Source organism: Manis javanica, chromosome 13 (assembly GCF_040802235.1).
Source record: "Manis javanica isolate MJ-LG chromosome 13, MJ_LKY, whole genome shotgun sequence".
Taxonomy (NCBI): domain Eukaryota; kingdom Metazoa; phylum Chordata; class Mammalia; order Pholidota; family Manidae; genus Manis; species Manis javanica.
Window position 1 is genome coordinate 30,492,374 of NC_133168.1, and position 27,411 is coordinate 30,519,784.

Consider the following 27,411-nt stretch of genomic DNA (forward strand, 5'->3'; position numbering starts at 1 on the left):
CGTGAGGCCTTGCTGAGGAAGCCGTGTTTTCAGGAAATTCCCTGCATACGAAGAATTCATCTTGCAATGTGCTTTCCGCGTCCGTGTCGTGTGCCTGCACCCTATGCGCTCGAGTGAAGTCTGCTGTGCAGAGCACTCCTTTGCTGAGCGGCGTGCACGGGCTTGGGTTGCCATTAACGTGAGGCCTTGCTGAGGAAGCCTGGCTGTCAGAAAAATGCTCGCATGCAAGGAATTCAGCCGGCAATGTGCTTTCCGTGTCTGTCCTGTGTGCCTGCACACTGAGCACCAGAGTGAAGTCTGCTGCGTAGAGTTCTCTTTTGCCGAGCAGCGCGCGCACGCTTGGGCGGCCATTAAAGTGAGTCCTAGCTAGGGGAAGCCGGGCTGTCAGGAAATTGCCGCATACAACGAATTCAGCTTGCAATGTCCTTTCTGTGTCTGTCCTGTGTGCCTGCACCCTATGCGCCCGTGTGAACTTTGCTTTGCAGAGAGCTCTTCTGCTGAGCGGCGTGCGCGGGCATGCGTGGCCATTAACGTGAGGCCCTGCTGAGGAAGACGTGCTCTCAGGAAGTTGCCCGCATACGACGAATTCAGCCTGCAATGCGCTTTCCGTGTCTGTCCTGTGTGCCTACACACTAAGCACCCAAGTGTAGTCTGCTGTGCATAGCGCTCTTTAGCTGAGCGGCGAGCGCGCGATTGGGTGAGCATTAACGCGAGGCCTTGCTGAGGAAGCCTGTCCGAAAATGCCCGCATGCAACGAATTCAGCCGGCAATGTGCTTTCCGTGTCTCTCCTGTGTGCCTGCACTCTGATCGCCCGAGTGATGTCTGCTGTGCAGAGCGCTCTTTTGCTGAGCGGCGACCGCGCGATTGGGTGGCCATCCATTAACGTGAGGCCTTGGTGAGAAGCCGGGCTGTCAGGAAATTGCCCGCAAACAACGAATTCAACGTGCAATGTGCTTTCCGTGTCTGTCCTGTGTGCCTGCACTCCAAGCGCCCGAGTGAAGTCTGCTGTGCAGAGCGCTCATTTGCTGAGTGACGTGCGCGTGCTGGCGTGGCCATTCATGTGAGGCCTTGCTGCGTACGCCGGGCTCTCTGGAAATTGCATGCATACGAATTCAGCTTGCCATGTGCTTTCCGTGTCTTTCCTCTGTGCCTACACCGTAAGCGCTTGAGTGAAGTCTGCTGTGAGGAGCGCTCTTTCGTTGAGCGGCGTTCACGGGCGTTGGTCGCCAGTAACGTGAGGCCTTGCTGTGGAAGCCTGGTGGTCACAAATATGCACGCATGCAACAAATTCAGGTGGCAATGTGCTTTCCGTGTCTGTCCTGTGTGACTGCACATTGAGTGTCTGAGTGTAGTCCGCTGCATAGAGTTTTCTTTTGCCGAGCGGCGCACGCACGCTTGGGTGGCCATTAACATGAGGCCTTGCTTGAGGAAGCCTGGCTGTCATGGAAATGCCCGCATATGACACATTCAGCCAGCATTGTAATATCAGTGACTGTCCTGTGCGCCTGCCCCCTAAGCGCCCGAGTGGAGTCTGCTGTCCAGAGCTCTATTTGCTGAGCAGCGTGCGGGGGCTTGGGTGGCCATTAACGAGAGGCCTTGCTGAGGAAGCCGGGCTCTCAGCAAGTTGCCCGCACACGACGAATTCAGCTTGCAATGTACTTTCCGTGTCTGTCCTGTTTGCCTGCACCCTAAGCGCCCGAGTGAAGTCTGCTGTGCAGAGCGCTATTTTGCTGAGCGGCGTGTGCGGTCTTGCGTGGCCATTAACGTGAGGCCTTGCTGAGGAAGCCAGGCTGTCAGGAAAGTGCCCACATAAGAAGAATTCAGTTTGCAATGTTTTTTCCATGTCTGTCCTGTGTGCCTGCACTCTGAGCGCCCGAGTGATGTCTGCTGTGCAGAGCGCTCTTTTGCTGAGCGGCGACCGCGCGATTGGGTGGCCATCCATTAACGTGAGGCCTTGGTGAGAAGCCGGGCTGTCAGGAAATTGCCCGCAAACAACGAATTCAGCTTGCAATGTGCTTCCCATGTCTGTCCTGTGTGCCTGCAGTCTAAGCGCTCGAGTGAAGTGTGCTGTGCAGAGCGCTCTTTTGCTGAGCGGTGTGCGCGCGCTTGGGTGGCCATTAACGTGAGGCCTTGCTGAGGAAGCGAGGCCCTCAGGAAAATGCTCGCATGCAAGGAATTCAGCCTGCAATGTGCTTTCCGTGTCTGTCCTGTGTGCCTGCACTCTAAGCGTCCGAGTGAAGTCTGCTGTGCAGAGCGCTATTTTACTGAGCGACGTGTCCTCGCTTGCGTGGCCATTAACGTGAGGCCTTGCTGAGGAAGGCTGTCCGAAAAATGCCCGCATGCAACGAATTCAGCTGGCAATGTGCTTTCCGTGTCTTTCCTGTGTGCCTGCACTCTGATCGCCCGAGTGATGTCTGCTGTGCAGAGCGCTCTTTTGCTGAGCGGCGACCGCGCGATTGGGTGGCCATCCATTAACGTGAGGCCTTGGTGAGAAGCCGGGCTGTCAGGAAATTGCCCGCAAACAACGAATTCAACGTGCAATGTGCTTTCCGTGTCTGTCCTGTGTGCCTGCACTCCAAGCGCCCGAGTGAAGTCTGCTGTGCAGAGCGCTATTTTACTGAGCGACGTGTCCTCGCTTGCGTGGCCATTAACGTGAGGCCTTGCTGAGGAAGCCGTGTTGTCAGGAAATTGCCTGCATACGAAGAATTCATCTTGCAGTGTGCTTTCCGCGTCCGTGTCGTGTGCCTGCACCCTATGCGCTCGAGTGAAGTCTGCTGTGCAGAGCACTCTTTTGCTGAGCGGCGTGCGCGGGCTTGGGTGGCCATTAACGTGAGGCCTTGCTGAGGAAGCCTGGCTGTCAGAAAAATGCTCGCATGCAAGGAATTCAGCCGGCAATGTGCTTTCCGTGTCTGTCCTGTGTGCCTGCACACTGAGCGCCAGAGTGAAGTCTGCTGCGTAGAGTTCTCTTTTGCCGAGCAGCGCGCGCACGCTTGGGCGGCCATTAAAGTGAGTCCTAGCTTGGGGAAGCCGGGCTGTCAGGAAATTGCCGCATACAACGAATTCAGCTTGCAATGTCCTTTCTGTGTCTGTCCTGTGTGCCTGCACCCTATGCGCCCGTGTGAACTTTGCTTTGCAGAGAGCTCTTCTGCTGAGTGGCGTGCGCGGGCATGCGTGGCCATTAACGTGAGGCCCTGCTGAGGAAGACGTGCTCTCAGGAAGTTGCCCGCATACGACGAATTCAGCCTGCAATGCGCTTTCCTTGTCTGTCCTGTGTGCCTACACACTAAGCACCCAAGTGTAGTCTGCTGTGCATAGCGCTCTTTAGCTGAGCGGCGATCGCGCGATTGGGTGAGCATTAACGCGAGGTCTTGCTGAGGAAGCCTGTCCGAAAAATGCCCGCATGCAACGAATTCAGCTGGCAATGTGCTTTCCGTGTCTCTCCTGTGTGCCTGCACTCTGATCGCCCGAGTGATGTCTGCTGTGCAGAGCGCTCTTTTGCTGAGCGGCGACCGCGCGATTGGGTGGCCATCCATTAACGTGAGGCCTTGGTGAGAAGCCGGGCTGTCAGGAAATTGCCCGCAAACAACGAATTCAACGTGCAATGTGCTTCCCATGTCTGTCCTGTGTGCCTGCAGTCTAAGCGCTCGAGTGAAGTGTGCTGTGCAGAGCGCTCTTTTGCTGAGCGGTGTGTGCGCGCTTGGGTGGCCATTAACGTGAGGCCTTGCTGAGGAAGCGAGGTCCTCAGGAAAATGCTCGCATGCAAGGAATTCAGCCTGCAATGTGCTTTCCGTGTCTGTCCTGTGTGCCTGCACTCTCAGCGCCCGAGTGAAGTCTGCTGTGCAGAGCGCTATTTTACTGAGCGACGTGTCCTCGCTTGCGTGGCCATTAACGTGAGGCCTTGCTGAGGAAGCCGTGTTTTCAGGAAATTGCCTGCATACGAAGAATTCATCTTGCAATGTGCTTTCCGCGTCCGTGTCGTGTGCCTGCACCCTATGCGCTCGAGTGAAGTCTGCTGTGCAGAGCACTCCTTTGCTGAGCGGCGTGCACGGGCTTGGGTGGCCATTAACGTGAGGCCTTGCTGAGGAAGCCTGGCTGTCAGAAAAATGCTCGCATGCAAGGAATTCAGCCGGCAATGTGCTTTCCGTGTCTGTCCTGTGTGCCTGCACACTGAGCGCCAGAGTGAAGTCTGCTGCGTAGAGTTCTCTTTTGCCGAGCAGCGCGCGCACGCTTGGGCGGCCATTAAAGTGAGTCCTAGCTAGGGGAAGCCGGGCTGTCAGGAAATTGCCGCATACAACGAATTCAGCTTGCAATGTCCTTTCTGTGTCTGTCCTGTGTGCCTGCACCCTATGCGCCCGTGTGAACTTTGCTTTGCAGAGAGCTCTTCTGCTGAGCGGCGTGCGCGGGCATGCGTGGCCATTAACGTGAGGCCCTGCTGAGGAAGACGTGCTCTCAGGAAGTTGCCCGCATACGACGAATTCAGCCTGCAATGCGCTTTCCGTGTCTGTCCTGTGTGCCTACACACTAAGCACCCAAGTGTAGTCTGCTGTGCATAGCGCTCTTTAGCTGAGCGGCGAGCGCGCGATTGGGTGAGCATTAACGCGAGGCCTTGCTGAGGAAGCCTGTCCGAAAATGCCCGCATGCAACGAATTCAGCCGGCAATGTGCTTTCCGTGTCTCTCCTGTGTGCCTGCACTCTGATCGCCCGAGTGATGTCTGCTGTGCAGAGCGCTCTTTTGCTGAGCGGCGACCGCGCGATTGGGTGGCCATCCATTAACGTGAGGCCTTGGTGAGAAGCCGGGCTGTCAGGAAATTGCCCGCAAACAACGAATTCAACGTGCAATGTGCTTTCCGTGTCTGTCCTGTGTGCCTGCACTCCAAGCGCCCGAGTGAAGTCTGCTGTGCAGAGCGCTCATTTGCTGAGTGACGTGCGCGTGCTGGCGTGGCCATTCATGTGAGGCCTTGCTGCGTACGCCGGGCTCTCTGGAAATTGCATGCATACGAATTCAGCTTGCCATGTGCTTTCCGTGTCTTTCCTCTGTGCCTACACCGTAAGCGCTTGAGTGAAGTCTGCTGTGAGGAGCGCTCTTTCGTTGAGCGGCGTTCACGGGCGTTGGTCGCCAGTAACGTGAGGCCTTGCTGTGGAAGCCTGGTGGTCACAAATATGCACGCATGCAACAAATTCAGGTGGCAATGTGCTTTCCGTGTCTGTCCTGTGTGACTGCACATTGAGTGTCTGAGTGTAGTCCGCTGCATAGAGTTTTCTTTTGCCGAGCGGCGCACGCACGCTTGGGTGGCCATTAACATGAGGCCTTGCTTGAGGAAGCCTGGCTGTCATGGAAATGCCCGCATATGACACATTCAGCCAGCATTGTAATATCAGTGACTGTCCTGTGCGCCTGCCCCCTAAGCGCCCGAGTGGAGTCTGCTGTCCAGAGCTCTATTTGCTGAGCAGCGTGCGGGGGCTTGGGTGGCCATTAACGAGAGGCCTTGCTGAGGAAGCCGGGCTCTCAGCAAGTTGCCCGCACACGACGAATTCAGCTTGCAATGTACTTTCCGTGTCTGTCCTGTTTGCCTGCACCCTAAGCGCCCGAGTGAAGTCTGCTGTGCAGAGCGCTATTTTGCTGAGCGGCGTGTGCGGTCTTGCGTGGCCATTAACGTGAGGCCTTGCTGAGGAAGCCAGGCTGTCAGGAAAGTGCCCACATAAGAAGAATTCAGTTTGCAATGTTTTTTCCATGTCTGTCCTGTGTGCCTGCACTCTGAGCGCCCGAGTGATGTCTGCTGTGCAGAGCGCTCTTTTGCTGAGCGGCGACCGCGCGATTGGGTGGCCATCCATTAACGTGAGGCCTTGGTGAGAAGCCGGGCTGTCAGGAAATTGCCCGCAAACAACGAATTCAGCTTGCAATGTGCTTCCCATGTCTGTCCTGTGTGCCTGCAGTCTAAGCGCTCGAGTGAAGTGTGCTGTGCAGAGCGCTCTTTTGCTGAGCGGTGTGCGCGCGCTTGGGTGGCCATTAACGTGAGGCCTTGCTGAGGAAGCGAGGCCCTCAGGAAAATGCTCGCATGCAAGGAATTCAGCCTGCAATGTGCTTTCCGTGTCTGTCCTGTGTGCCTGCACTCTAAGCGTCCGAGTGAAGTCTGCTGTGCAGAGCGCTATTTTACTGAGCGACGTGTCCTCGCTTGCGTGGCCATTAACGTGAGGCCTTGCTGAGGAAGGCTGTCCGAAAAATGCCCGCATGCAACGAATTCAGCTGGCAATGTGCTTTCCGTGTCTCTCCTGTGTGCCTGCACTCTGATCGCCCGAGTGATGTCTGCTGTGCAGAGCGCTCTTTTGCTGAGCGGCGACCGCGCGATTGGGTGGCCATCCATTAACGTGAGGCCTTGGTGAGAAGCCGGGCTGTCAGGAAATTGCCCGCAAACAACGAATTCAACGTGCAATGTGCTTTCCGTGTCTGTCCTGTGTGCCTGCACTCCAAGCGCCCGAGTGAAGTCTGCTGTGCAGAGCGCTATTTTACTGAGCGACGTGTCCTCGCTTGCGTGGCCATTAACGTGAGGCCTTGCTGAGGAAGCCGTGTTGTCAGGAAATTGCCTGCATACGAAGAATTCATCTTGCAGTGTGCTTTCCGCGTCCGTGTCGTGTGCCTGCACCCTATGCGCTCGAGTGAAGTCTGCTGTGCAGAGCACTCTTTTGCTGAGCGGCGTGCGCGGGCTTGGGTGGCCATTAACGTGAGGCCTTGCTGAGGAAGCCTGGCTGTCAGAAAAATGCTCGCATGCAAGGAATTCAGCCGGCAATGTGCTTTCCGTGTCTGTCCTGTGTGCCTGCACACTGAGCGCCAGAGTGAAGTCTGCTGCGTAGAGTTCTCTTTTGCCGAGCAGCGCGCGCACGCTTGGGCGGCCATTAAAGTGAGTCCTAGCTTGGGGAAGCCGGGCTGTCAGGAAATTGCCGCATACAACGAATTCAGCTTGCAATGTCCTTTCTGTGTCTGTCCTGTGTGCCTGCACCCTATGCGCCCGTGTGAACTTTGCTTTGCAGAGAGCTCTTCTGCTGAGCGGCGTGCGCGGGCATGCGTGGCCATTAACGTGAGGCCCTGCTGAGGAAGACGTGCTCTCAGGAAGTTGCCCGCATACGACGAATTCAGCCTGCAATGCGCTTTCCGTGTCTGTCCTGTGTGCCTACACACTAAGCACCCAAGTGTAGTCTGCTGTGCATAGCGCTCTTTAGCTGAGCGGCGAGCGCGCGATTGGGTGAGCATTAACGCGAGGCCTTGCTGAGGAAGCCTGTCCGAAAAATGCCCGCATGCAACGAATTCAGCTGGCAATGTGCTTTCCGTGTCTCTCCTGTGTGCCTGCAGTCTAAGCGCTCGAGTGAAGTGTGCTGTGCAGAGCGCTCTTTTGCTGAGCGGTGTGTGCGCGCTTGGGTGGCCATTAACGTGAGGCCTTGCTGAGGAAGCGCGGCCCTCAGGAAAATGCTCGCATGCAAGGAATTCAGCCTGCAATGTGCTTTCCGTGTCTGTCCTGTGTGCCTGCACTCTAAGCGCCCGAGTGAAGTCTGCTGTGCAGAGCGCTATTTTACTGAGCGACGTGTCCTCGCTTGCGTGGCCATTAACGTGAGGCCTTGCTGAGGAAGCCGTGTTTTCAGGAAATTGCCTGCATACGAAGAATTCATCTTGCAATGTGCTTTCCGCGTCCGTGTCGTGTGCCTGCACCCTAGGCGCTCGAGTGAAGTCTGCTGTGCAGAGCACTCCTTTGCTGAGCGGCGTGCATGGGCTTGGGTGGCCATTAACGTGAGGCCTTGCTGAGGAAGCCTGGCTGTCAGAAAAATGCTCGCATGCAAGGAATTCAGCCGGCAATGTGCTTTCCGTGTCTGTCCTGTGTGCCTGCACACTGAGCGCCAGAGTGAAGTCTGCTGCGTAGAGTTCTCTTTTGCCGAGCAGCGCGCGCACGCTTGGGCGGCCATTAAAGTGAGTCCTAGCTAGGGGAAGCCGGGCTGTCAGGAAATTGCCGCATACAACGAATTCAGCTTGCAATGTCCTTTCTGTGTCTGCCCTGTGTGCCTGCACCCTATGCGCCCGTGTGAACTTTGCTTTGCAGAGAGCTCTTCTGCTGAGCTGCGTGCGCGGGCATGCGTGGCCATTAACGTGAGGCCCTGCTGAGGAAGAAGTGCTCTCAGGAAGTTGCCCGCATACGACGAATTCAGCCTGCAATGCGCTTTCCGTGTCTGTCCTGTGTGCCTACACACTAAGCACCCAAGTGTAGTCTGCTGTGCATAGCGCTCTTTAGCTGAGCGGCGATCGCGCGATTGGGTGAGCATTAACGCGAGGCCTTGCTGAGGAAGCCTGTCCGAAAAATGCCCGCATGCAACGAATTCAGCTGGCAATGTGCTTTCCGTGTCTCTCCTGTGTGCCTGCACTCTGATCGCCCGAGTGATGTCTGCTGTGCAGAGCGCTCTTTTGCTGAGCGGCGACCGCGCGATTGGGTGGCCATCCATTAACGTGAGGCCTTGGTGAGAAGCCGGGCTGTCAGGAAATTGCCCGCAAACAACGAATTCAGCTTGCAATGTGCTTCCCATGTCTGTCCTGTGTGCCTACAGTCTAAGCGCTCGAGTGAAGTGTGCTGTGCAGAGCGCTCTTTTGCTGAGCGGTGTGCGCGCGCTTGGGTGGCCATTAACGTGAGGCCTTGCTGAGGAAGCCTGGCTGTCAGAGAAGTGCTCGCATGCAAGGAATTCAGCTTGCAATGTGCTTTCCGTGTCTGTCCTGTGTGCCTGCACCCAGAGCGCCCGAGTGAAGTCTGCTGTGCCGAGCGCTCTTTTGCTGAGCGGCGTGCATGCCCTTGGGCGGCCAATTACGTGAGGCCATGCTTGAGGAAGCCTGGTTGTCAGGGAAATGCCCGCAAAGAATGATTTCAACTTTCAATGTGCTTTACATGTCTGTCCTGTGTGCCTGCTCTCTAAGCGCCCGAGTGAAGTCTGCTGTGCCATGCGCTCTTTTGCTGAGGGGCGTGCACACCCTTGGGCGGCCATTAACGTGAGGCCATGCTTGAGGAAGCATTGGTTGTCAGGGAAATGCCCGCAAAGAATGAATTCTGCTTTCAAATGAGCTTTCCGTGTCTGTCCTGTGTGCCTGCACTCTAAGCGCCAGAGTGATGTCTGCTGTGCAGAGAGCTCTTTTGCTGAGCTGCGAGCGCGCGTATGGGTGGCCATTAACGTGAGGCCTCGGTGAGAAGCCGGGCTGTTAGGAAATTGCCCGCAAACAACGAATTCAGCTGGCAATGTGCTTTCCGTGTCTGTCCTGTGTGCCTGTACACTGAGCGCCTGAGTGAAGTCTGCTGCGTAGAGTTCTCTTTTGCCAAGTGGCAAGCGCACGCTTGGGCGGCCATTAACGTGAGCCCTAGCTTGAGGAAGCCGGGCTGTCAGGAAATTGCGCACATACAACGAATTCAGACAGCAATGTGCTTTCCGTGTCTGTCCTGTGTGTCTACACCCTATGCTCCCGTTTGAACTTTGCTGTGCAGAGCACTCCTTTGCTGAGCGGCGTGTGCGGGCTTGCGTGGCCCCACACGCCAGCAGTGTAATTTCAGTGACTGTCCTGTGGGTCTGCCCCCTAAGCGCCCGAGTGGAGTCTGCTGTCCAGAGCTCTACTTGCTGGGCAGCGTGCAAAGGCTTGGGTGGCCATTAACGTGAGGCCTTGCTGAGGAAGCCTGGCTGTCAGGAAAATGCTCGCATACAATGAATTCAGCTTGCAATGTGCTTTCGGGGTCAGTCCTGTGGGCCTGCACTCTAAGCGGCCGAGTGATGTCTGCTGTGAAGAGCGCTCTTTTGCTGAGTGGCGAGCGCGCGCTTTGGTGGCCAATAACGTGAGGCCTTGCTCAGAAAGCTGGCTGTCAGGAAATTGCCCGCAAACAACAAATTCAGCTTGCAATGTGCTTCCCATGTCTGTCCTGTGTGCCTGCAGTCTAAGCGCTCGAGTGAAGTGTGCTGTGCAGAGCGCTCTTTTGCTGAGCGGTGTGCGCGCGCTTGGGTGGCCATTAACGTGAGGCCTTGCTGAGGAAGCGAGGCCCTCAGGAAAATGCTCGCATGCAAGGAATTCAGCCTGCTATGTGCTTTCCGTGTCTGTCCTGTGTGCCTGCACTCTAAGCGCCCGAGTGAAGTCTGCTGTGCAGAGCGCTATTTTACTGAGCGACGTGTCCTCGCTTGCGTGGCCATTAACGTGAGGCCTTGCTGAGGAAGCCGTGTTGTCAGGAAATTGCCTGCATACGAAGAATTCATCTTGCAATGTGCTTTCCGCGTCCGTGTCGTGTGCCTGCACCCTATGCGCTCGAGTGAAGTCTGCTGTGCAGAGCACTCTTTTGCTGAGCGGCGAGCGCGCGATTGGGTGAGGATTAACGCGAGGCCGTGCTGAGGAAGCCTGTCCGAAAAATGCCCGCATGCCATGAATTCAGCTGGCAATGTGCTTTCCGTGTCTCTCCTGTGTGCCTGCACTCTGATCGCCCGAGTGATGTCTGCTGTGCAGAGCGCTCTTTTGCTGAGCGGCGACCGCGCGATTGGGTGGCCATCCATTAACGTGAGGCCTTGGTGAGAAGCCGGGCTGTCAGGAAATTGCCCGCAAACAACGAATTCAGCTTGCAATGTGCTTCCCATGTCTGTCCTGTGTGCCTACAGTCTAAGCGCTCGAGTGAAGTGTGCTGTGCAGAGCGCTCTTTTGCTGAGCGGTGTGCGCGCGCTTGGGTGGCCATTAACGTGAGGCCTTGCTGAGGAAGCGAGGCCCTCAGGAAAATGCTCGCATGCAAGGAATTCAGCCTGCAATGTGCTTTCCGTGTCTGTCCTGTGTGCCTGCACTCTAAGCGTCCGAGTGAAGTCTGCTGTGCAGAGCGCTATTTTACTGAGCGACGTGTCCTCGCTTGCGTGGCCATTAACGTGAGGCCTTGCTGAGGAAGGCTGTCCGAAAAATGCCCGCATGCAACGAATTCAGCTGGCAATGTGCTTTCCGTGTCTCTCCTGTGTGCCTGCACTCTGATCGCCCGAGTGATGTCTGCTGTGCAGAGCGCTCTTTTGCTGAGCGGCGACCGCGCGATTGGGTGGCCATCCATTAACGTGAGGCCTTGGTGAGAAGCCGGGCTGTCAGGAAATTGCCCGCAAACAACGAATTCAACGTGCAATGTGCTTTCCGTGTCTGTCCTGTGTGCCTGCACTCCAAGCGCCCGAGTGAAGTCTGCTGTGCAGAGCGCTATTTTACTGAGCGACGTGTCCTCGCTTGCGTGGCCATTAACGTGAGGCCTTGCTGAGGAAGCCGTGTTGTCAGGAAATTGCCTGCATACGAAGAATTCATCTTGCAGTGTGCTTTCCGCGTCCGTGTCGTGTGCCTGCACCCTATGCGCTCGAGTGAAGTCTGCTGTGCAGAGCACTCTTTTGCTGAGCGGCGTGCGCGGGCTTGGGTGGCCATTAACGTGAGGCCTTGCTGAGGAAGCCTGGCTGTCAGAAAAATGCTCGCATGCAAGGAATTCAGCCGGCAATGTGCTTTCCGTGTCTGTCCTGTGTGCCTGCAGTCTAAGCGCTCGAGTGAAGTGTGCTGTGCAGAGCGCTCTTTTGCTGAGCGGTGTGTGCGCGCTTGGGTGGCCATTAACGTGAGGCCTTGCTGAGGAAGCGCGGCCCTCAGGAAAATGCTCGCATGCAAGGAATTCAGCCTGCTATGTGCTTTCCGTGTCTGTCCTGTGTGCCTGCACTCTAAGCGCCCGAGTGAAGTCTGCTGTGCAGAGCGCTATTTTACTGAGCGACGTGTCCTCGCTTGCGTGGCCATTAACGTGAGGCCTTGCTGAGGAAGCCGTGTTTTCAGGAAATTGCCTGCATACGAAGAATTCATCTTGCAATGTGCTTTCCGCGTCCGTGTCGTGTGCCTGCACCCTAGGCGCTCGAGTGAAGTCTGCTGTGCAGAGCACTCCTTTGCTGAGCGGCGTGCATGGGCTTGGGTGGCCATTAACGTGAGGCCTTGCTGAGGAAGCCTGGCTGTCAGAAAAATGCTCGCATGCAAGGAATTCAGCCGGCAATGTGCTTTCCGTGTCTGTCCTGTGTGCCTGCACACTGAGCGCCAGAGTGAAGTCTGCTGCGTAGAGTTCTCTTTTGCCGAGCAGCGCGCGCACGCTTGGGCGGCCATTAAAGTGAGTCCTAGCTTGGGGAAGCCGGGCTGTCAGGAAATTGCCGCATACAACGAATTCAGCTTGCAATGTCCTTTCTGTGTCTGTCCTGTGTGCCTGCACCCTATGCGCCCGTGTGAACTTTGCTTTGCAGAGAGCTCTTCTGCTGAGCGGCGTGCGCGGGCATGCGTGGCCATTAACGTGAGGCCCTGCTGAGGAAGAAGTGCTCTCAGGAAGTTGCCCGCATACGACGAATTCAGCCTGCAATGCGCTTTCCGTGTCCTGTGTGCCTACACACTAAGCACCCAAGTGTAGTCTGCTGTGCATAGCGCTCTTTAGCTGAGCGGCGAGCGCGCGATTGGGTGAGCATTAACGCGAGGCCTTGCTGAGGAAGCCTGTCCGAAAAATGCCCGCATGCAACGAATTCAGCTGGCAATGTGCTTTCCGTGTCTCTCCTGTGTGCCTGCACTCTGATCGCCCGAGTGATGTCTGCTGTGCAGAGCGCTCTTTTGCTGAGCGGCGACCGCGCGATTGGGTGGCCATCCATTAACGTGAGGCCTTGGTGAGAAGCCGGGCTGTCAGGAAATTGCCCGCAAACAACGAATTCAACGTGCAATGTGCTTTCCGTGTCTGTCCTGTGAACGTGCAGAGCGCTCTTTTGCTGCGGTGTGTGCGCGCTTGGGTGGCCATTAACGTGAGGCCTGTGCCTGCACTCCAAGCGCCCGAGTGAAGTCTGCTGTGCAGAGCGCTATTTTACTGAGCGACGTGTCCTCGCTTGCGTGGCCATTAACGTGAGGCCTTGCTGAGGAAGCCGTGTTTTCAGGAAATTCCCTGCATACGAAGAATTCATCTTGCAATGTGCTTTCCGCGTCCGTGTCGTGTGCCTGCACCCTATGCGCTCGAGTGAAGTCTGCTGTGCAGAGCACTCCTTTGCTGAGCGGCGTGCACGGGCTTGGGTTGCCATTAACGTGAGGCCTTGCTGAGGAAGCCTGGCTGTCAGAAAAATGCTCGCATGCAAGGAATTCAGCCGGCAATGTGCTTTCCGTGTCTGTCCTGTGTGCCTGCACACTGAGCACCAGAGTGAAGTCTGCTGCGTAGAGTTCTCTTTTGCCGAGCAGCGCGCGCACGCTTGGGCGGCCATTAAAGTGAGTCCTAGCTAGGGGAAGCCGGGCTGTCAGGAAATTGCCGCATACAACGAATTCAGCTTGCAATGTCCTTTCTGTGTCTGTCCTGTGTGCCTGCACCCTATGAGCCCGTGTGAACTTTGCTTTGCAGAGAGCTCTTCTGCTGAGCGGCGTGCGCGGGCATGCGTGGCCATTAACGTGAGGCCCTGCTGAGGAAGACGTGCTCTCAGGAAGTTGCCCGCATACGACGAATTCAGCCTGCAATGCGCTTTCCGTGTCTGTCCTGTGTGCCTACACACTAAGCACCCAAGTGTAGTCTGCTGTGCATAGCGCTCTTTAGCTGAGCGGCGAGCGCGCGATTGGGTGAGCATTAACGCGAGGCCTTGCTGAGGAAGCCTGTCCGAAAATGCCCGCATGCAACGAATTCAGCCGGCAATGTGCTTTCCGTGTCTCTCCTGTGTGCCTGCACTCTGATCGCCCGAGTGATGTCTGCTGTGCAGAGCGCTCTTTTGCTGAGCGGCGACCGCGCGATTTTGTGGCCATCCATTAACGTGAGGCCTTGGTGAGAAGCCGGGCTGTCAGGAAATTGCCCGCAAACAACGAATTCAACGTGCAATGTGCTTTCCGTGTCTGTCCTGTGTGCCTGCACTCCAAGCGCCCGAGTGAAGTCTGCTGTGCAGAGCGCTCATTTGCTGAGTGACGTGCGCGTGCTGGCGTGGCCATTCATGTGAGGCCTTGCTGCGTACGCCGGGCTCTCTGGAAATTGCATGCATACGAATTCAGCTTGCCATGTGCTTTCCGTGTCTTTCCTCTGTGCCTACACCGTAAGCGCTTGAGTGAAGTCTGCTGTGAGGAGCGCTCTTTCGTTGAGCGGCGTTCACGGGCGTTGGTCGCCAGTAACGTGAGGCCTTGCTGTGGAAGCCTGGTGGTCACAAATATGCACGCATGCAACAAATTCAGGTGGCAATGTGCTTTCCGTGTCTGTCCTGTGTGACTGCACATTGAGTGTCTGAGTGTAGTCCGCTGCATAGAGTTTTCTTTTGCCGAGCGGCGCACGCACGCTTGGGTGGCCATTAACATGAGGCCTTGCTTGAGGAAGCCTGGCTGTCATGGAAATGCCCGCATATGACACATTCAGCCAGCATTGTAATATCAGTGACTGTCCTGTGCGCCTGCCCCCTAAGCGCCCGAGTGGAGTCTGCTGTCCAGAGCTCTATTTGCTGAGCAGCGTGCGGGGGCTTGGGTGGCCATTAACGAGAGGCCTTGCTGAGGAAGCCGGGCTCTCAGCAAGTTGCCCGCACACGACGAATTCAGCTTGCAATGTACTTTCCGTGTCTGTCCTGTTTGCCTGCACCCTAAGCGCCCGAGTGAAGTCTGCTGTGCAGAGCGCTATTTTGCTGAGCGGCGTGTGCGGTCTTGCGTGGCCATTAACGTGAGGCCTTGCTGAGGAAGCCAGGCTGTCAGGAAAGTGCCCACATAAGAAGAATTCAGTTTGCAATGTTTTTTCCATGTCTGTCCTGTGTGCCTGCACTCTGAGCGCCCGAGTGATGTCTGCTGTGCAGAGCGCTCTTTTGCTGAGCGGCGACCGCGCGATTGGGTGGCCATCCATTAACGTGAGGCCTTGGTGAGAAGCCGGGCTGTCAGGAAATTGCCCGCAAACAACGAATTCAGCTTGCAATGTGCTTCCCATGTCTGTCCTGTGTGCCTGCAGTCTAAGCGCTCGAGTGAAGTGTGCTGTGCAGAGCGCTCTTTTGCTGAGCGGTGTGCGCGCGCTTGGGTGGCCATTAACGTGAGGCCTTGCTGAGGAAGCGAGGCCCTCAGGAAAATGCTCGCATGCAAGGAATTCAGCCTGCAATGTGCTTTCCGTGTCTGTCCTGTGTGCCTGCACTCTAAGCGTCCGAGTGAAGTCTGCTGTGCAGAGCGCTATTTTACTGAGCGACGTGTCCTCGCTTGCGTGGCCATTAACGTGAGGCCTTGCTGAGGAAGGCTGTCCGAAAAATGCCCGCATGCAACGAATTCAGCTGGCAATGTGCTTTCCGTGTCTTTCCTGTGTGCCTGCACTCTGATCGCCCGAGTGATGTCTGCTGTGCAGAGCGCTCTTTTGCTGAGCGGCGACCGCGCGATTGGGTGGCCATCCATTAACGTGAGGCCTTGGTGAGAAGCCGGGCTGTCAGGAAATTGCCCGCAAACAACGAATTCAACGTGCAATGTGCTTTCCGTGTCTGTCCTGTGTGCCTGCACTCCAAGCGCCCGAGTGAAGTCTGCTGTGCAGAGCGCTATTTTACTGAGCGACGTGTCCTCGCTTGCGTGGCCATTAACGTGAGGCCTTGCTGAGGAAGCCGTGTTGTCAGGAAATTGCCTGCATACGAAGAATTCATCTTGCAGTGTGCTTTCCGCGTCCGTGTCGTGTGCCTGCACCCTATGCGCTCGAGTGAAGTCTGCTGTGCAGAGCACTCTTTTGCTGAGCGGCGTGCGCGGGCTTGGGTGGCCATTAACGTGAGGCCTTGCTGAGGAAGCCTGGCTGTCAGAAAAATGCTCGCATGCAAGGAATTCAGCCGGCAATGTGCTTTCCGTGTCTGTCCTGTGTGCCTGCACACTGAGCGCCAGAGTGAAGTCTGCTGCGTAGAGTTCTCTTTTGCCGAGCAGCGCGCGCACGCTTGGGCGGCCATTAAAGTGAGTCCTAGCTTGGGGAAGCCGGGCTGTCAGGAAATTGCCGCATACAACGAATTCAGCTTGCAATGTCCTTTCTGTGTCTGTCCTGTGTGCCTGCACCCTATGCGCCCGTGTGAACTTTGCTTTGCAGAGAGCTCTTCTGCTGAGTGGCGTGCGCGGGCATGCGTGGCCATTAACGTGAGGCCCTGCTGAGGAAGACGTGCTCTCAGGAAGTTGCCCGCATACGACGAATTCAGCCTGCAATGCGCTTTCCTTGTCTGTCCTGTGTGCCTACACACTAAGCACCCAAGTGTAGTCTGCTGTGCATAGCGCTCTTTAGCTGAGCGGCGATCGCGCGATTGGGTGAGCATTAACGCGAGGTCTTGCTGAGGAAGCCTGTCCGAAAAATGCCCGCATGCAACGAATTCAGCTGGCAATGTGCTTTCCGTGTCTCTCCTGTGTGCCTGCACTCTGATCGCCCGAGTGATGTCTGCTGTGCAGAGCGCTCTTTTGCTGAGCGGCGACCGCGCGATTGGGTGGCCATCCATTAACGTGAGGCCTTGGTGAGAAGCCGGGCTGTCAGGAAATTGCCCGCAAACAACGAATTCAACGTGCAATGTGCTTCCCATGTCTGTCCTGTGTGCCTGCAGTCTAAGCGCTCGAGTGAAGTGTGCTGTGCAGAGCGCTCTTTTGCTGAGCGGTGTGTGCGCGCTTGGGTGGCCATTAACGTGAGGCCTTGCTGAGGAAGCGAGGTCCTCAGGAAAATGCTCGCATGCAAGGAATTCAGCCTGCAATGTGCTTTCCGTGTCTGTCCTGTGTGCCTGCACTCTCAGCGCCCGAGTGAAGTCTGCTGTGCAGAGCGCTATTTTACTGAGCGACGTGTCCTCGCTTGCGTGGCCATTAACGTGAGGCCTTGCTGAGGAAGCCGTGTTTTCAGGAAATTGCCTGCATACGAAGAATTCATCTTGCAATGTGCTTTCCGCGTCCGTGTCGTGTGCCTGCACCCTATGCGCTCGAGTGAAGTCTGCTGTGCAGAGCACTCCTTTGCTGAGCGGCGTGCACGGGCTTGGGTGGCCATTAACGTGAGGCCTTGCTGAGGAAGCCTGGCTGTCAGAAAAATGCTCGCATGCAAGGAATTCAGCCGGCAATGTGCTTTCCGTGTCTGTCCTGTGTGCCTGCACACTGAGCGCCAGAGTGAAGTCTGCTGCGTAGAGTTCTCTTTTGCCGAGCAGCGCGCGCACGCTTGGGCGGCCATTAAAGTGAGTCCTAGCTAGGGGAAGCCGGGCTGTCAGGAAATTGCCGCATACAACGAATTCAGCTTGCAATGTCCTTTCTGTGTCTGTCCTGTGTGCCTGCACCCTATGCGCCCGTGTGAACTTTGCTTTGCAGAGAGCTCTTCTGCTGAGCGGCGTGCGCGGGCATGCGTGGCCATTAACGTGAGGCCCTGCTGAGGAAGACGTGCTCTCAGGAAGTTGCCCGCATACGACGAATTCAGCCTGCAATGCGCTTTCCGTGTCTGTCCTGTGTGCCTACACACTAAGCACCCAAGTGTAGTCTGCTGTGCATAGCGCTCTTTAGCTGAGCGGCGAGCGCGCGATTGGGTGAGCATTAACGCGAGGCCTTGCTGAGGAAGCCTGTCCGAAAATGCCCGCATGCAACGAATTCAGCCGGCAATGTGCTTTCCGTGTCTCTCCTGTGTGCCTGCACTCTGATCGCCCGAGTGATGTCTGCTGTGCAGAGCGCTCTTTTGCTGAGCGGCGACCGCGCGATTGGGTGGCCATCCATTAACGTGAGGCCTTGGTGAGAAGCCGGGCTGTCAGGAAATTGCCCGCAAACAACGAATTCAACGTGCAATGTGCTTTCCGTGTCTGTCCTGTGTGCCTGCACTCCAAGCGCCCGAGTGAAGTCTGCTGTGCAGAGCGCTCATTTGCTGAGTGACGTGCGCGTGCTGGCGTGGCCATTCATGTGAGGCCTTGCTGCGTACGCCGGGCTCTCTGGAAATTGCATGCATACGAATTCAGCTTGCCATGTGCTTTCCGTGTCTTTCCTCTGTGCCTACACCGTAAGCGCTTGAGTGAAGTCTGCTGTGAGGAGCGCTCTTTCGTTGAGCGGCGTTCACGGGCGTTGGTCGCCAGTAACGTGAGGCCTTGCTGTGGAAGCCTGGTGGTCACAAATATGCACGCATGCAACAAATTCAGGTGGCAATGTGCTTTCCGTGTCTGTCCTGTGTGACTGCACATTGAGTGTCTGAGTGTAGTCCGCTGCATAGAGTTTTCTTTTGCCGAGCGGCGCACGCACGCTTGGGTGGCCATTAACATGAGGCCTTGCTTGAGGAAGCCTGGCTGTCATGGAAATGCCCGCATATGACACATTCAGCCAGCATTGTAATATCAGTGACTGTCCTGTGCGCCTGCCCCCTAAGCGCCCGAGTGGAGTCTGCTGTCCAGAGCTCTATTTGCTGAGCAGCGTGCGGGGGCTTGGGTGGCCATTAACGAGAGGCCTTGCTGAGGAAGCCGGGCTCTCAGCAAGTTGCCCGCACACGACGAATTCAGCTTGCAATGTACTTTCCGTGTCTGTCCTGTTTGCCTGCACCCTAAGCGCCCGAGTGAAGTCTGCTGTGCAGAGCGCTATTTTGCTGAGAGCGGCGTGTGCGGTCTTGCGTGGCCATTAACGTGAGGCCTTGCTGAGGAAGCCAGGCTGTCAGGAAATTGCCCACATAAGAAGAATTCAGTTTGCAATGTTTTTTCCATGTCTGTCCTGTGTGCCTGCACTCTAAGCGCCCGAGTGATGTCTGCTGTGCAGAGAGCTCTTTTGCTGAGCGGCGAGCGTGCGTTTGGGTGGCCATTAACGTGAGGCCTTGCTGAGGAAGCCTGGCTGTCAGAGAAGTGCTCGCATGCAAGGAATTCAGCTTGCAATGTGCTTTCCGTGTCTGTCCTGTGTGCCTGCACCCAGAGCGCCCGAGTGAAGTCTGCTGTGCCGAGCGCTCTTTTGCTGAGCGGCGTGCATGCCGTGGGGCGGCCAATTACGTGAGGCCATGCTTGAGGAAGCCTGGTTGTCAGGGAAATGCCCGCAAAGAATGATTTCAACTTTCAATGTGCTTTACATGTCTGTCCTGTGTGCCTGCTCTCTAAGCGCCCGAGTGAAGTCTGCTGTGCCATGCGCTCTTTTGCTGAGGGGCGTGCACACCCTTGGGCGGCCATTAACGTGAGGCCATGCTTGAGGAAGCATTGGTTGTCAGGGAAATGCCCGCAAAGAATGAATTCTGCTTTCAAATGAGCTTTCCGTGTCTGTCCTGTGTGCCTGCACTCTAAGCGCCAGAGTGATGTCTGCTGTGCAGAGAGCTCTTTTGCTGAGCTGCGAGCGCGCGTATGGGTGGCCATTAACGTGAGGCCTCGGTGAGAAGCCGGGCTGTTAGGAAATTGCCCGCAAACAACGAATTCAGCTGGCAATGTGCTTTCCGTGTCTGTCCTGTGTGCCTGTACACTGAGCGCCTGAGTGAAGTCTGCTGCGTAGAGTTCTCTTTTGCCAAGTGGCAAGCGCACGCTTGGGCGGCCCATTAACGTGAGCCCTAGCTTGAGGAAGCCGGGCTGTCAGGAAATTGCGCACATACAACGAATTCAGACAGCAATGTGCTTTCCGTGTCTGTCCTGTGTGTCTACACCCTATGCTCCCGTTTGAACTTTGCTGTGCAGAGCACTCCTTTGCTGAGCGGCGTGTGCGGGCTTGCGTGGCCCCACACGCCAGCAGTGTAATTTCAGTGACTGTCCTGTGGGTCTCCCCCTAAGCGCCCGAGTGGAGTCTGCTGTCCAGAGCTCTACTTGCTGGGCAGCGTGCAAAGGCTTGGGTGGCCATTAACGTGAGGCCTTGCTGAGGAAGCCTGGCTGTCAGGAAAATGCTCGCATACAATGAATTCAGCTTGCAATGTGCTTTCGGGGTCAGTCCTGTGGGCCTGCACTCTAAGCGGCCGAGTGATGTCTGCTGTGAAGAGCGCTCTTTTGCTGAGTGGCGAGCGCGCGCTTTGGTGGCCAATAACGTGAGGCCTTGCTCAGAAAGCTGGCTGTCAGGAAATTGCCCGCAAACAACAAATTCAGCTTGCAATGTGCTTCCCATGTCTGTCCTGTGTGCCTGCAGTCTAAGCGCTCGAGTGAAGTGTGCTGTGCAGAGCGCTCTTTTGCTGAGCGGTGTGCGCGCGCTTGGGTGGCCATTAACGTGAGGCCTTGCTGAGGAAGCGAGGCCCTCAGGAAAATGCTCGCATGCAAGGAATTCAGCCTGCTATGTGCTTTCCGTGTCTGTCCTGTGTGCCTGCACTCTAAGCGCCCGAGTGAAGTCTGCTGTGCAGAGCGCTATTTTACTGAGTGACGTGTCCTCGCTTGCGTGGCCATTAACGTGAGGCCTTGCTGAGGAAGCCGTGTTGTCAGGAAATTGCCTGCATACGAAGAATTCATCTTGCAATGTGCTTTCCGCGTCCGTGTCGTTGTGCCTGCACCCTATGCGCTCGAGTGAAGTCTGCTGTGCAGAGCACTCTTTTGCTGAGCGGCGAGCGCGCGATTGGGTGAGGATTAACGCGAGGCCCTGCTGAGGAAGCCTGTCCGAAAAATGCCCGCATGCAACGAATTCAGCTGGCAATGTGCTTTCCGTGTCTCTCCTGTGTGCCTGCACTCTGATCGCCCGAGTGATGTCTGCTGCGCAGAGCGCTCTTTTGCTGAGCGGCGACCGCGCGATTGGGTGGCCATCCATTAACGTGAGGCCTTGGTGAGAAGCCGGGGCTCAGGGGGCAGGAAATTGCCCGCAAACAACGAATTCAACCGTGCAATGTGCTTTCCGTGTCTGTCCTGTGTGCCTGCACTCCAAGCGCCCGAGTGAAGTCTGCTGTGCAGAGCGCTATTTTACTGAGCGACGTGTCCTCGCTTGCGTGGCCATTAACGTGAGGCCTTGCTGAGGAAGCCGTGTTGTCAGGAAATTGCCTGCATACGAAGAATTCATCTTGCAGTGTGCTTTCCGCGTCCGTGTCGTGTGCCTGCACCCCTATGCGCTCGAGTGAAGTCTGCTGTGCAGAGCACTCTTTTGCTGAGCGGCGTGCGCGGGCTTGGGTGGCCATTAACGTGAGGCCTTGCTGAGGAAGCCTGGCTGTCAGAAAAAATGCTCGCATGCAAGGAATTCAGCCGGCAATGTGCTTTCCGTGTCTGTCCTGTGTGCCTGCACACTGAGCGCCAGAGTGAAGTCTGCTGCGTAGAGTTCTCTTTTGCCGAGCAGCGCGCGCACGCTTGGGCGGCCATTAAAGTGAGTCCTAGCTTGGGGAAGCCGGGCTGTCAGGAAATTGCCGCATACAACGAATTCAGCTTGCAATGTCCTTTCTGTGTCTGTCCTGTGTGCCTGCACCCTATGCGCCCGTGTGAACTTTGCTTTGCAGAGAGCTCTTCTGCTGAGCGGCGTGCGCGGGCATGCGTGGCCATTAACGTGAGGCCCTGCTGAGGAAGACGTGCTCTCAGGAAGTTGCCCGCATACGACGAATTCAGCCTGCAATGCGCTTTCCGTGTCTGTCCTGTGTGCCTACACACTAAGCACCCAAGTGTAGTCTGCTGTGCATAGCGCTCTTTAGCTGAGCGGCGAAGCGCGCGATTGGGTGAGCATTAACGCGAGGCCTTGCTGAGGAAGCCTGTCCGAAAAATGCCCGCATGCAACGAATTCAGCTGGCAATGTGCTTTCCGTGTCTCTCCTGTGTGCCTGCAGTCTAAGCGCTCGAGTGAAGTGTGCTGTGCAGAGCGCTCTTTTGCTGAGCGGTGTGTGCGCGCTTGGGTGGCCATTAACGTGAGGCCTTGCTGAGGAAGCGCGGGCCCTCAGGAAAATGCTCGCATGCAAGGAATTCAGCCTGCAATGTGCTTTCCGTGTCTGTCCTGTGTGCCTGCACTCTAAGCGCCCGAGTGAAGTCTGCTGTGCAGAGCGCTATTTTACTGAGCGACGTGTCCTCGCTTGCGTGGCCATTAACGTGAGGCCTTGCTGAGGAAGCCGTGTTTTCAGGAAATTGCCCTGCATACGAAGAATTCATCTTGCAATGTGCTTTCCGCGTCCGTGTCGTGTGCCTGCACCCTAGGCGCTCGAGTGAAGTCTGCTGTGCAGAGCACTCCTTTGCTGAGCGGCGTGCATGGGCTTGGGTGGCCATTAACGTGAGGCCTTGCTGAGGAAGCCTGGCTGTCAGAAAAATGCTCGCATGCAAGGAATTCAGCCGGCAATGTGCTTTCCGTGTCTGTCCTGTGTGCCTGCACACTGAGCGCCAGATGAAGTCTGCTGCGTAGAGTTCTCTTTTGCCGAGCAGCGCGCGCACGGCTTGGGCGGCCATTAAAGTGAGTCCTAGCTAGGGGAAGCCGGGCTGTCAGGAAATTGCCGCATACAACGAATTCAGCTTGCAATGTCCTTTCTGTGTCTGCCCTGTGTGCCTGCACCCTATGCGCCCGTGTGAACTTTGCTTTGCAGAGAGCTCTTCTGCTGAGCGGCGTGCGCGGGGCATGCGTGGCCATTAACGTGAGGCCCTGCTGAGGAAGAAGTGCTCTCAGGAAGTTGCCCGCATACGACGAATTCAGCCTGCAATGCGCTTTCCGTGTCTGTCCTGTGTGCCTACACACTAAGCACCCCAAGTGTAGTCCTGCTGTGCATAGCGCTCTTTAGCTGAGCGGCGAGCGCGCGATTGGGTGAGCATTAACGCGAGGCCTTGCTGAGGAAGCCTGTCCGAAAAATGGCCCCGCATGCAACGAATTCAGCTGGCAATGTGCTTTCCGTGTCTCTCCTGTGTGCCTGCACTCTGATCGCCCGAGTGATGTCTGCTGTGCAGAGCGCTCTTTTGCTGAGCGGCGGACCGCGCGATTGGGTGGCCATCCATTAACGTGAGGCCTTGGTGAGAAGCCGGGCTGTCAGGAAATTGCCCGCAAACAACGAATTCAACGTGCAATGTGCTTTCCGTGTCTGTCCTGTGTGCCTGCACTCCAAGCGCCCGAGTGAAGTCTGCTGTGCAGAGCGCTATTTTACTGAGCGACGTGTCCTCGCTTGCGTGGCCATTAACGTGAGGCCTTGCTGAGGAAGCCGTGTTTTCAGGAAATTCCCTGCATACGAAGAATTCATCTTGCAATGTGCTTTCCGCGTCCGTGTCGTGTGCCTGCACCCTATGCGCTCGAGTGAAGTCTGCTGTGCAGAGCACTCCTTTGCTGAGCGGCGTGCACGGGCTTGGGTGGCCATTAACGTGAGGCCTTGCTGAGGAAGCCTGGCTGTCAGAAAAATGCACGCATGCAAGGAATTCAGCCGGCAATGTGCTTTCCGTGTCTGTCCTGTGTGCCTGCACACTGAGCGCCAGAGTGAAGTCTGCTGCGTAGAGTTCTCTTTTGCCGAGCAGCGCGCGCACGCTTGGGCGGCCATTAAAGTGAGTCCTAGCTAGGGGAAGCCGGGCTGTCAGGAAATTGCCGCATACAACGAATTCAGCTTGCAATGTCCTTTCTGTGTCTGTCCTGTGTGCCTGCACCCTATGCGCCCGTGTGAACTTTGCTTTGCAGAGAGCTCTTCTGCTGAGCGGCGTGCGCGGGCATGCGTGGCCATTAACGTGAGGCCCTGCTGAGGAAGACGTGCTCTCAGGAAGTTGCCCGCATACGACGAATTCAGCCTGCAATGCGCTTTCCGTGTCTGTCCTGTGTGCCTACACACTAAGCACCCAAGTGTAGTCTGCTGTGCATAGCGCTCTTTAGCTGAGCGGCGAGCGCGCGATTGGGTGAGCATTAACGCGAGGCCTTGCTGAGGAAGCCTGTCCGAAAATGCCCGCATGCAACGAATTCAGCCGGCAATGTGCTTTCCGTGTCTCTCCTGTGTGCCTGCACTCTGATCGCCCGAGTGATGTCTGCTGTGCAGAGCGCTCTTTTGCTGAGCGGCGACCGCGCGATTGGGTGGCCATCCATTAACGTGAGGCCTTGGTGAGAAGCCGGGCTGTCAGGAAATTGCCCGCAAACAACGAATTCAACGTGCAATGTGCTTTCCGTGTCTGTCCTGTGTGCCTGCACTCCAAGCGCCCGAGTGAAGTCTGCTGTGCAGAGCGCTCATTTGCTGAGTGACGTGCGCGTGCTGGCGTGGCCATTCATGTGAGGCCTTGCTGCGTACGCCGGGCTCTCTGGAAATTGCATGCATACGAATTCAGCTTGCCATGTGCTTTCCGTGTCTTTCCTCTGTGCCTACACCGTAAGCGCTTGAGTGAAGTCTGCTGTGAGGAGCGCTCTTTCGTTGAGCGGCGTTCACGGGCGTTGGTCGCCAGTAACGTGAGGCCTTGCTGTGGAAGCCTGGTGGTCACAAATATGCACGCATGCAACAAATTCAGGTGGCAATGTGCTTTCCGTGTCTGTCCTGTGTGACTGCACATTGAGTGTCTGAGTGTAGTCCGCTGCATAGAGTTTTCTTTTGCCGAGCGGCGCACGCACGCTTGGGTGGCCATTAACATGAGGCCTTGCTTGAGGAAGCCTGGCTGTCATGGAAATGCCCGCATATGACACATTCAGCCAGCATTGTAATATCAGTGACTGTCCTGTGCGCCTGCCCCCTAAGCGCCCGAGTGGAGTCTGCTGTCCAGAGCTCTATTTGCTGAGCAGCGTGCGGGGGCTTGGGTGGCCATTAACGAGAGGCCTTGCTGAGGAAGCCGGGCTCTCAGCAAGTTGCCCGCACACGACGAATTCAGCTTGCAATGTACTTTCCGTGTCTGTCCTGTTTGCCTGCACCCTAAGCGCCCGAGTGAAGTCTGCTGTGCAGAGCGCTATTTTGCTGAGCGGCGTGTGCGGTCTTGCGTGGCCATTAACGTGAGTCCTTGCTGAGGAAGCCAGGCTGTCAGGAAATTGCCCACATAAGAAGAATTCAGTTTGCAATGTTTTTTCCATGTCTGTCCTGTGTGCCTGCACTCTGAGCGCCCGAGTGATGTCTGCTGTGCAGAGCGCTCTTTTGCTGAGCGGCGACCGCGCGATTGGGTGGCCATCCATTAACGTGAGGCCTTGGTGAGAAGCCGGGCTGTCAGGAAATTGCCCGAAAACAACGAATTCAGCTTGCAATGTGCTTCCCATGTCTGTCCTGTGTGCCTGCAGTCTAAACGCTCGAGTGAAGTGTGCTGTGCAGAGCGCTCTTTTGCTGAGCGGTGTGCGCGCGCTTGGGTGGCCATTAACGTGAGGCCTTGCTGAGGAAGCGAGGCCCTCAGGAAAATGCTCGCATGCAAGGAATTCAGCCTGCAATGTGCTTTCCGTGTCTGTCCTGTGTGCCTGCACTCTAAGCGTCCGAGTGAAGTCTGCTGTGCAGAGCGCTATTTTACTGAGCGACGTGTCCTCGCTTGCGTGGCCATTAACGTGAGGCCTTGCTGAGGAAGGCTGTCCGAAAAATGCCCGCATGCAACGAATTCAGCTGGCAATGTGCTTTCCGTGTCTCTCCTGTGTGCCTGCACTCTGATCGCCCGAGTGATGTCTGCTGTGCAGAGCGCTCTTTTGCTGAGCGGCGACCGCGCGATTGGGTGGCCATCCATTAACGTGAGGCCTTGGTGAGAAGCCGGGCTGTCAGGAAATTGCCCGCAAACAACGAATTCAACGTGCAATGTGCTTTCCGTGTCTGTCCTGTGTGCCTGCACTCCAAGCGCCCGAGTGAAGTCTGCTGTGCAGAGCGCTATTTTACTGAGCGACGTGTCCTCGCTTGCGTGGCCATTAACGTGAGGCCTTGCTGAGGAAGCCGTGTTGTCAGGAAATTGCCTGCATACGAAGAATTCATCTTGCAGTGTGCTTTCCGCGTCCGTGTCGTGTGCCTGCACCCTATGCGCTCGAGTGAAGTCTGCTGTGCAGAGCACTCTTTTGCTGAGCGGCGTGCGCGGGCTTGGGTGGCCATTAACGTGAGGCCTTGCTGAGGAAGCCTGGCTGTCAGAAAAATGCTCGCATGCAAGGAATTCAGCCGGCAATGTGCTTTCCGTGTCTGTCCTGTGTGCCTGCACACTGAGCGCCAGAGTGAAGTCTGCTGCGTAGAGTTCTCTTTTGCCGAGCAGCGCGCGCACGCTTGGGCGGCCATTAAAGTGAGTCCTAGCTTGGGGAAGCCGGGCTGTCAGGAAATTGCCGCATACAACGAATTCAGCTTGCAATGTCCTTTCTGTGTCTGTCCTGTGTGCCTGCACCCTATGCGCCCGTGTGAACTTTGCTTTGCAGAGAGCTCTTCTGCTGAGCGGCGTGCGCGGGCATGCGTGGCCATTAACGTGAGGCCCTGCTGAGGAAGACGTGCTCTCAGGAAGTTGCCCGCATACGACGAATTCAGCCTGCAATGCGCTTTCCGTGTCTGTCCTGTGTGCCTACACACTAAGCACCCAAGTGTAGTCTGCTGTGCATAGCGCTCTTTAGCTGAGCGGCGAGCGCGCGATTGGGTGAGCATTAACGCGAGGCCTTGCTGAGGAAGCCTGTCCGAAAAATGCCCGCATGCAACGAATTCAGCTGGCAATGTGCTTTCCGTGTCTCTCCTGTGTGCCTGCACTCTGATCGCCCGAGTGATGTCTGCTGTGCAGAGCGCTCTTTTGCTGAGCGGCGTGTGCGCGCTTGGGTGGCCATCCATTAACGTGAGGCCTTGGTGAGGAAGCCGGGCTGTCAGGAAATTGCCCGCAAACAACGAATTCAACGTGCAATGTGCTTTCCGTGTCTGTCCTGTGTGCCTGCACTCCAAGCGCCCGAGTGAAGTCTGCTGTGCAGAGCGCTATTTTACTGAGCGACGTGTCCTCGCTTGCGTGGCCATTAACGTGAGGCCTTGCTGAGGAAGCCGTGTTTTCAGGAAATTGCCTGCATACGAAGAATTCATCTTGCAATGTGCTTTCCGCGTCCGTGTCGTGTGCCTGCACCCTATGCGCTCGAGTGAAGTCTGCTGTGCAGAGCACTCCTTTGCTGAGCGGCGTGCACGGGCTTGGGTGGCCATTAACGTGAGGCCTTGCTGAGGAAGCCTGGCTGTCAGAAAAATGCTCGCATGCAAGGAATTCAGCCGGCAATGTGCTTTCCGTGTCTGTCCTGTGTGCCTGCACACTGAGCGCCAGAGTGAAGTCTGCTGCGTAGAGTTCTCTTTTGCCGAGCAGCGCGCGCACGCTTGGGCGGCCATTAAAGTGAGTCCTAGCTAGGGGAAGCCGGGCTGTCAGGAAATTGCCGCATACAACGAATTCAGCTTGCAATGTCCTTTCTGTGTCTGTCCTGTGTGCCTGCACCCTATGCGCCCGTGTGAACTTTGCTTTGCAGAGAGCTCTTCTGCTGAGCGGCGTGCGCGGGCATGCGTGGCCATTAACGTGAGGCCCTGCTGAGGAAGACGTGCTCTCAGGAAGTTGCCCGCATACGACGAATTCAGCCTGCAATGCGCTTTCCGTGTCTGTCCTGTGTGCCTACACACTAAGCACCCAAGTGTAGTCTGCTGTGCATAGCGCTCTTTAGCTGAGCGGCGAGCGCGCGATTGGGTGAGCATTAACGCGAGGCCTTGCTGAGGAAGCCTGTCCGAAAAATGCCCG